This window comes from Pteropus alecto, unplaced genomic scaffold (assembly GCF_000325575.1).
Source record: "Pteropus alecto unplaced genomic scaffold, ASM32557v1 scaffold280, whole genome shotgun sequence".
Classification (NCBI taxonomy): domain Eukaryota; kingdom Metazoa; phylum Chordata; class Mammalia; order Chiroptera; family Pteropodidae; genus Pteropus; species Pteropus alecto.
The window spans coordinates 529,642-538,114 of record NW_006430057.1 but is presented as its reverse complement, the minus strand read 5'-3'; the positions used below and the strand labels follow the sequence as shown (position 1 = coordinate 538,114).

Genomic DNA, 8,473 nt, shown 5'->3' with positions numbered 1-8,473 from the left:
GCAAATTGCTTTATACAATTGATATGTTTCTGAAGAGCTGCTTGGCTATTTGGGCTTAGTTGAATACAGTTGTAATTGATCAGTCCTAGCTGAGTTTGTTTTTCCACCACATGTCTGCTGCCTCCTCCCCGCAAAGGTCTTCCCCACTCTGTGGATTTCTTGGCTGGGCTGGACCACACTTACTTCAGCACTAAAAAGCCTGAGGGTACTTATCTCAAGCTACAAATAAAAGGTGCCTTCCGAATAATACACATCATGATGACACCCAAATCTGCTGCTCCAGTCCATCAAACTTTCCATCTGTCTGGGTTGTGTTCCTTTCTTGTCTTTTGTCAAAACAAATAAACAACTGTCACATTATTGTAATTCTAGATGCAAGTTTAGTGCATGTTTATTTACAAACCATTATTCCTACTTTTAAAAGGAATGCACGTACACTTAAAAATGGTTTAAAAAGGTCAATTTTATGTTATCTGTTTCACATCGAGTATAGAAAAAAACAATTACCTATAAGCCCAACACCTATGCACTGATAGTTTTTCTTCTATGTATATTTGTACATGTGTGCATGTGTATATGTGTGTGCATCCATATAAATATATATATACAATACTTGTAAATGGGGTGTTTTTGTGTTCCTATTGTATGTAAAAAGTACCCTGCTTTTTCCACTTATTATATAATGAATATTGCCTCAGGCCACCCAATATTGAGAACATCTGCTAAAACGAGCACCTGGGTGGCCTATATTTAATAGCAGATTTATTCTCAAAGTTCTGGAGGCTAGAAGTTTAATATCAAGATGTTTACAGGGCCATGCCCTTTTTCAAGGCTCCTGGGGAGGATCCTTACTATCTCTTCCAGCTTCTGGTAGCCCCCATAGTTCCTTGGTTTGTGGCAGTATCACTCCCATTTCTGCCTCCATCATGCCATAAATAACAATTTCTTGGGTTTTGACTATTTAGGCGATTTCTGATTCTTCAATATAACACTGCAATGAAACCCCTTGTATTGTTTTCACATTTAGGATGCTGCCTTTCGGCTGTATTCCTAGAGATTGACTTACAGTTCTCAAGATAAAAATAATTCCAAGGCACTCAATGAAGTTTGTGCCCTATAAAGGTTGTAAGTTTACATTTGCACCAGCAGTGAGTAATAGTGTGGTTCATATCTACGCTCATCAACAGTAATATCACTTTCTAAATCATCGTGAACCTAATAGCTGACAAACGCTATCACATTCTTTTAATTGGAATTTAATTGGTTATAAGCAAATTGCATATTTATCACAGATCAATTGGCCTTTTGTATTTTCGTTTTGTAAATTTTCTGCTTAATCCATTTTTCTAGGATATTCAGCTTTTTCTACTGATTGGTAAGAAGTCTTTATATGTTAAAGATATTGGTCCTTTGTCATACACTGCACATATTTTTTTTCTTAGTTTGACATTTGGCTTCTGATACTGTTTATGTATTGTTGTTGTACATATTTTTATGCAAGTATATTTATTACTACTTTTTTGTTTGCTTTTCTGTGTAAAAGGCCTATCCCATCCCACAATCATATGACTATTCGTTTATATAGTTCTTTAAATACTTTTTTGTTATAATTTTTACACTTAATACTTTAACATATTTAGAATATACCTGGGATATTATGTAAAGTAATCATCTGATTTAAAAAAAAATAGTTTGCCAGTTGTTTAAGGATATGTTAACCTAAAAATAAAAAGGCCTTTCAAAGTGAGTGGCAACAAGCATTTTAGATCAAAGAATAGCTATTCGAGATGCACTGATTCAGGCAGAAGCTCAAATAGTATTCTGATTAGGAGACAAAGGCAGTGGGCATTTATGAAAAAGGGAAAGGGAACAATTACATCAATAGAAGGAAGGCATTTCTATTGGTGCAGGTCACATAACATAATGATGTTAATTCTAAACAATTTTTAATTTTCAGTCCAATAGTCATCAGTCTTGTAGTCATAATACTGCTTTCTCATTATCTTTGCAGTTTTTGGGGGGCACAAGTTTTCTTAGGCCCAGTCCAAAGGTTATTTTGCCCTGTTCGAACATTCCAAGGCTTGAGGCATAAGACGTGCATGGCAGTACCTCTGGCATGGCAGCTCTGGCTCCATTTTTTTTAATTAACTTTATTGGGGTAATATTGGTTAATACAATTATATAATTTTCAGGTGTACATTATAATTTGACATCTGTATATTCTATTGTGTTTACCACCCAAAGTCCTGTTTCCTTCAGTTACCATGTATTTGATCCCCTTTACCCACTTCACCCTCCCCTCTCCCCTATATATATGACCTCCTTTACCCCGTCTACCTCTCCGCTCCTTCCCCACCGCCTATCCTCTGGTAACCACTAAGTCTATTGTCCATGTCTATGAGTCTCTGTTTGTCCTGTTCATTTGTTGCTTTTAGGTTTCTATCCCACATATAAGTGATATCATGTGATTTTTAACTTTTTCTGTCTGGCTTGTTTCGCTTAGCATGATTATATCGAGGTAGATCCATGATGTCACAAATGGCAATATTTCAGCCCTCTTCTTATGGCTGAGTAATATTCCATTGTATATATGTGCCACAGCTTCTTTAGCCAATCATCTATTGTAGGACACTTTGGTTGCTTCCATGTCATGGCCACCGTGAATAATGCTGCTATGAACATCAGTGTGCAAATATCTTTTCAGATATGGGTTTTCAAGTCTTTAGGGTAAATACCCAGAAGAGGATTGCTGGATCATATGGTAGATCAATTCTTAGTTTTTTGAGGAACCTCTATACTGTTTTCCATAGTGGCCGTACCAATTTGCAGTCCCACCAGCAGTGTACGTGGGTTCCTTTTTCGCTGCATCCTCTCCAGCATTTGTTATTACTTGTGCTGCTGACTACAGCTATTCTAACAGGTGTGAGATGGTATCTCATTGTGGTTTTGATTTGCATTTCCCTAATAGCTAGTAATGTTGAGCATCTTTTCAAATACTCGTTGGCCATTTGTATGTCCTCTAGGGAGAAGTGTCTGTTCAGGTCCTCTGCCCATTTTTTGATTGGATCATTTGTCTGGCTCCATTTTAAAGTGTCTCTGTTTATATTATTTTTGAAATAATCTTTTATTTCCCCACCACTTTGTGATGGAACTTTTACCATATCCTAGATGTTACATATTCTAAGGTCTATCTTGGGGCTGCGTATCCTGTTCTGTTGATCTGTCAGTCTGTACTTTTGCCAGTACCACACTATTTCAATTCCTCTAGCTCTGTAATACATCTTAATATGTGGCAGGGTATCTCTCTCCTCATTGCTCTTCTTTTCAACATTTCCTTGATTATTCTCATTTTTTCTCCTGATGAACTTTAGAATTACCTTGTGATTATGACTGGAATTATATTAAACCTATAAACTTGGAAAAATTCATGTAAAATATTCTGCCTTTTATTCAGGAATGCTATATATCTTAGTTTCATCTTTCTTTAGATTGAACCATATGAAATTGCCAATATTCTACCTTTTCGACATAACAGTAATTTCATGTGGTTCAACCATTAGAAAACTTGATTTCTTCATATGGTAATTATGCTTTTTCTAAAAAAAATAAATAAAAGAGTTTCTAAGGGAAAAAAAAAGCCAGGGAGAGGTTTAGTGGCAGGGAGGTATGACATACTATAAACTTTTTATTCATTTTTTAAAATCCTGGTCCTAAGAATTTCTCTTACTATCAGGAGTGAGATAGGCTCTTGCTGGTTGATCATCAGAAGATGAATGAACAAAGGCTACTTATAACACTGGATTCCGTGCTTTGAGGATCATTTTTTGAAATAGTAGAGCCAGAGGCATCCCTCCAAGCACTTTATGCCACCTCTTATAATTTAGTGTTCCTTATGCATAGTTCAAGGTTTGGTGAGCTCAGCTTCCTCCCCATAGTGAGCCTACCCAAAACCAGAGCCTTGAGCCTGGGGGTTGGGGTAGTCGGTGAAAAAGGATAAAATTCTGGGACCAGTTCAACATATGGTTTTTTACCCCCACACCAAGCAATTCTCCAACACTAGCTGGGTGTCCTACAACTTACTTCTGACACTATCTACCAGAAGATAGCATCAGATCCCACAGGGCTCAGTTCCACAGGACTGCCCACCCCATTCAGAAGCCAATCCCAAGTCCAGGTTTTTAACTTGTGTGTTTGATCAACTGGATATAAGTCAGAGATTCCCAGGACCCCCTCCTTGGGCTTGATTAATTTGCTAGAGTGGCTCACAGAACTCAGGAAACCAGTTTACTCACTAGATTACTAGTTTATCACAAAAAATATTAAAGGATATGAATCAAGATATGTAGGGCACGGTCCCAAACGAAGGAGCTTCTGTCCCCATGGTGTTTGGGACCAGTCACTGTGGCACATGGATGCATTCTGCATCAGCCTGGAAGCTCTGTGAGTCCCGTGCTTTTGGATTTTCATGGAGGTTTTATTATATAAGCATGGTTGACTAAATCATTGGCATTGGCAATAGATTCGTCCTCCAGCCCCTCACCCTCCCAGGAAGTCTGGGAGGCAGGACTGAAAGTTCCAACCTTTCAATAACAAGGTTGGTTCCCCTGGCAACCAGCCCCCATCCTTAGGTGCATTCTAAACATCATCTTATTTACATAAACTTAGATTTGGTTGAAAGGAAATTGTTATGAGTATCAAGACATAGTTATCACTCTCATCACTTAGGAAATTCCAAGGGTTTTAAGGGCTCTATGCCAGAAACGGGAATGAAGATCAAATACATACTTCTTATTATAAATCACAGTATCACAAGGGGTTTCAGATAAAATTCATTGACATCTAAAAGTGAGAGTGGAGATTTCAGTCTTCCCCATAAATGTTTAGCTTTCCTTTTTCCATCTGAGAGCTAGACCAATGACCTCTCCTGGGGGAATATGACCACCACTACTTTCTACTCTAGAATATATATGTACAACAATGTACTATAAATTGGGGTAATATACACAAGAAGTGTATATTTGGGAGTAAACTTGTTAATCTTTCTCCTTGTGTAAAAACCTTCTAGGTAATTCATACACAGAGCTTCAACAAGAAGCTTTAAAATAAATACAAAGTCATGATGATTGTAAAAAAAAAAAAAAATCCAAAGAGGCAATTGCTTCAGTTTTCACAAAGTATGATGATCAGCATCCAGTTAGGAATAACATCATGAATGTCATCCAAATATATAGGGAATGGATTCTTAGGGTTGCGGTCAAAGTGTTATTTTAGAGGGGTTGAGAAACAATAATACCTTGTCCACTTTTTAAAAAAACTAACCCCCAAGACAACCAAAGGCTATTTTTAAATGCAAGCCTTTCTTTGACCATTAGATGTCGCTGCAGTAAGTGGAGCGTATCTAAGCATTATCTAAGGGTATTTAGAGCCTTGCAGCTAGTGATCTCTGTCCAGTTAACAACCTCCTAATCCCCGCTGGAAATACATCTTCAGTTTGAAGGATAAGGGCCCTGGAAACAACAGTCAAACCCTAAATTCTGGTGTAGTCGTTTTTTTCCTGCAAAGTACACAATCCAAATTCTCTAAGAAGAGAGAGCTTTAATAACGGTCTCCCCCCAGGGGAGTAGGCAAGGTTTGCCAGCAGAATGTGTAAGGAGGGAGCTTTTCAGGGCAGCCAGGCTGCTCTGACCTGAGCACACTTAATGATAACATTGGCATGCCGTTGGCTTTCCTTGTTGCACTGCCTGGCAGGAAGCAAATCCATGTCAGGTATCTGTTAGATAACCCACTGGACAGGGAATTTTGTTAACCCTCACGCTGACTGGCCACTTTTTCTGAATGTCTTGTTCTCCTAATGTTTTTACACACACACACACACACACACACACACGCACACCATTTAATGCCACATTAAGTTGGAGCTCTCTTAAACATTAATTACAATAATCAGAAGTCTTGTTTAACCAGCTGAGCCCTTTCTTCACCATGCTTACACTTATTTTATTCCTTTTTCCTTGTCTTGCCCTGGCTCCTGGCTGGCATGCTAGAGAATGGAGAGGTAAATTATGCATGTGCATGTTTTAATGGCATGCTTTCTGATGGGAAGGGGGGTGGGTCAGCCCTCTGTACAAATGGAATGAGTTGCCTCCCACCTGGTGCGCTTTCAGGGATCCCCAACACCACCCTGCTTGAAGTCCTCTGATTTAGCTCAAGCTCTTGCAAGTATGGCCTGACCTTTTCATCTTCATTTCTCCCACACCTGGCCCAGAGCCTGGGCCTGAAGAGGCTGGTTAACATGACTGTATTGAGAAAATAGGAAGGGTAAAGTATTGATGGAGACTTATTTATCTGACTGATCTGTGGGCTCCTAATAAGGACCTGGGAACTCGGAGCAAATAGTTCTGTAGACAGGTGCATGCGGAAGAGAGAGGGAGACAGGCTGCCCTGAAAATCCAGGGAACCACTGAGAATTTGGGACCTTCTGAGAGGATGAGGATGGAGGCACCAGGCACAAGCTCGATCCTCTACAATTCTGCCTGCTACCCTCCCTTGTTGCTCATATTAGGTGTCTCCATTTCATCAAATATAAAACTGTCAGCCTGTTGCTTTACACACCAGGGGACTTTGACCCCATCAAGCTCACAAAGTAAGCAGGATTGGGCCAGGTCAGCATTTGAACCGAAACCACATAAGATGAAGGACAAAGGTAGTCTCCTAGTGACACAGCTGACTGAGTGAAGGGAAGCCCAGGCCTGTTAAAACAGAGATGCTGAGCCTGATCAAGATGCTTAACACCTCAGGCTGCCTTTGCTCAACTGGACACTGTTGCTTCATCCAGTCCTTTCCAGAGCACCCCTCCGCTCCCCTGTTCATGGTTTCTCATGCTCAAATCTACATCTTTATCCCTAGTCCCACATTTCTTACAGTTGCTAGACATTACCATTTGGCTATCACCTCCCAGTGGCACCTCTAACTATATATCAAACTGACTTCTCCTTCCCCTGAAACTTTCTTCCCAGAGTTTTCTATTTCAATACCATCATTCCCCCAGTTACTCAGGCTGGAAATCCACAAGTTGTCTTTGATGCTTCCTTTTCCCCCACCCTTAGTTAATCTTGAAGCCAGCTGGTTCTTCATTTTCAACATTCCCAAAACTCCCATACTGTTTTGTTGTTGTTGTTGTTTTTTTTTGGGGGGGGGGGTTGGTCACTGCCCCTACCCTAATCTGAGTCCTTATCAACTCATACCAAGGCTGTTGCAGTAATCCTCTAATTGGCCTCCAGGATTAATTCTAAAAATGATCAGAGAGTGCTAATATACCAGGTACTTTGCTAAGTGCTTTTTGCTCATTATCTTATTTAATCCTTAAAACAACCTTATGAAGTGGGTACTGTTCCTAGCAAGCTCATTTCACAGATGAGAAAACTGAGGCATTGAAAGGCTCTCTAGCCTGCTCAAGTTTACCCACCCAGTAACTGAGCTGAGATTTAAGACCAGGTAGTTTATCTTCAGGGTAAATACTCATTTCAATCCCACTAGCCCAGCTCATAGCTTCATCAGACCAATTTTCTTAAGATCTGCCTGTGTTTTGTTCTTTTTTGCCCCTAGAGAATACGGGCTGAGCCCCTTGGCCTGGCATGCTGCCTTAACCAGTTTTGCCATCCCCATTACACAGAGGCCCTCTATATCAGGAGTTGCAAAATCAAATGCTGGCAGAAACTTGGAAAACACACACACACACACACACACAACAGGAAAACCCAGATAACATACATTCACTCACTAAAAAATAAGCTTTCAAATGCATTCTGAGCCATCAAGTCTTTTGGCTTTCAAAAGCATTCTGGAGAGCTAACTGCACTGTGCTCACAAAATGTGATTAGCATCTAAATGTGAATAGCAGGAAGGAATAAAGTGAGCCCAGTGGGGGCTGTGGCAAGCTCTCCTCCAAAGGATAGATGCCATTTAGAAATATGGGCCCAGTTTTTTCAAGGGAACTTAAAATCCAGATTTTTATGTAAAACCTCCCCATTTTTCAATGTTGGCAAATAAAAATAGTTAAATACTGCCTGGGCTAAACAAAATACAACTTTTTATAACCTCTGCTCTATTCAAGTCTCCAATTCAATCAAAATGATCTTTGTCCACCTCCCCTATCTCCCTAAATAAGTGTATTTCACATTTCAGGCACCTCTGCTTAGAGCATCTATCTCCATCTCCTTAAAAACTCAGCTGAGGTTTGCCTCAGTGGTGGCTGTCTTCTGACCTAAAATAGCACATATCTGTTGCTTTTGTTTGATAAATGACTGTTTTTCCCACCCCCAAAAGAGCTGCCCTATCTTGATGGTTAAAGGCAGGTGTTTTGCCTTTATAGAGCCACAATAGGGGTGTTTCGAACCACTGAGGAGGGAGTTGTGGGGCGGGAAAAGCCACAAACAATGTCCTCTATCAATAATTGCAGATGCTATGTTTTCAC

General features: G+C 39.8%; 2 protein-coding genes across 5 annotated transcripts in view; one reads left to right on the top strand and one right to left on the bottom strand.

Annotated features, from left to right (window-relative positions):
- The window catches only part of LOC102879959 (A-kinase anchor protein 17B), a 137,703-nt gene that overhangs the window by 107,641 nt on the left and 21,589 nt on the right, over positions 1-8,473 (bottom strand). The gene's annotated exons all lie outside the window — the stretch shown is intronic.
- The window catches only part of SLC25A43 (solute carrier family 25 member 43), a 31,517-nt gene that overhangs the window by 10,966 nt on the left and 12,078 nt on the right, over positions 1-8,473 (top strand). The window lies entirely within an intron of this gene.